We start from the raw sequence: 1,242 nt of genomic DNA, 5'->3' as shown, positions 1-1,242 counted from the left end.
CTCTTTGAAAGAATGAATGGATCAACAGCTTATAATTACACTCACTGCATGACACACACAGACAAGCTGAAACGTAACTATGGGTGCTGTATCAGTATAAGTATGTCATAATCATTTTCATGACAGTTATCTACAACTGTATAACTAGAATAAGTAGATGTTTTATTAAACTGTAACTCTGTAACTGGTCAATGTTAATTAAACTTGTAACCTCTGCTTATCAGTTTCTACCGTTTGCTATTAAGTATAGATGTTTTATCAACTTGGCAGCAGTGTGGAGTAGTGGTTAGAGCTCTGGACTTTTGACCGGAGGGTCGTGGGTTCAATCCCAGGTGGGGGACACGACTGCGGTACCCTTGAGCAAGGTACTTTACCTAGATTGCTGCAGTAAATACCCAACTGTATAAATGGGTAATTGTATGTAAAGAATAATGTGATATCTGTATAATGTGAAATAATGTGATATCTTGTAACAATTGTAAGTCGCCCTGGATAAGGGTGTCTGCTAAGAAATAAATAATAATAATAACTTGATAAAGGTAAAGTAAAAATGGGCTTTTGTTTCTAACATGTCACCTTAATGTCTCAATATTTTCCTACAGAGACTTTAAAATAAAATAAAATATAAATAGATATAATTTACATATTTTAATTGTAATCCACACATTTCTTTTTTTTTTTTTGCATAGAAAAAATCACGTCATTCAGGTTTTTTAGGTGACTGTTTTTTCAAAACAAAAATATTAGTAGTTTAATATTAAATCTATTTAGTTTAATAATTTAAACCTATTGTATAAACTGGTAAGTTTTCAACCAAACAGTTAGTTTATAAATAATAATTTTCCTTAGTTATAAACTTGCCTAATTGTTCTGTGTGCTCAACATCAATACAACATGTTTAAAGATGGGAGAGCCCTCAGTGGAATGAGGCTCAAAACGTATGAGGTATTTTAGAGCTGTAGTACAAAGACATTTTCCATTTAATTAAGTCAGAATAAACTTTTGACACAATACTGTACCTTTTTATTCTAACTATTTTTTTTTAAATGTTTAGGCTTCGTTCCGCCACATGTTAACTTTACACCATTCATGCATAGTATTGCGGTGGTACGACAGGCAACACCTTGTTGAGGTGTACTCACTCGCTGCATTTACACTTGCGTTCCACCATGTAATGTATAACAAACACAGTGAATATTTAATCGCAATATTTAATGTTACAGCCTAGTTAGTCACGGGTAG

Source organism: Acipenser ruthenus, unplaced genomic scaffold (assembly GCF_902713425.1).
Source record: "Acipenser ruthenus unplaced genomic scaffold, fAciRut3.2 maternal haplotype, whole genome shotgun sequence".
In the NCBI taxonomy this organism is placed as follows: Eukaryota; Metazoa; Chordata; class Actinopteri; order Acipenseriformes; family Acipenseridae; genus Acipenser; species Acipenser ruthenus.
Note: the sequence above shows the minus strand (reverse complement) of the source record.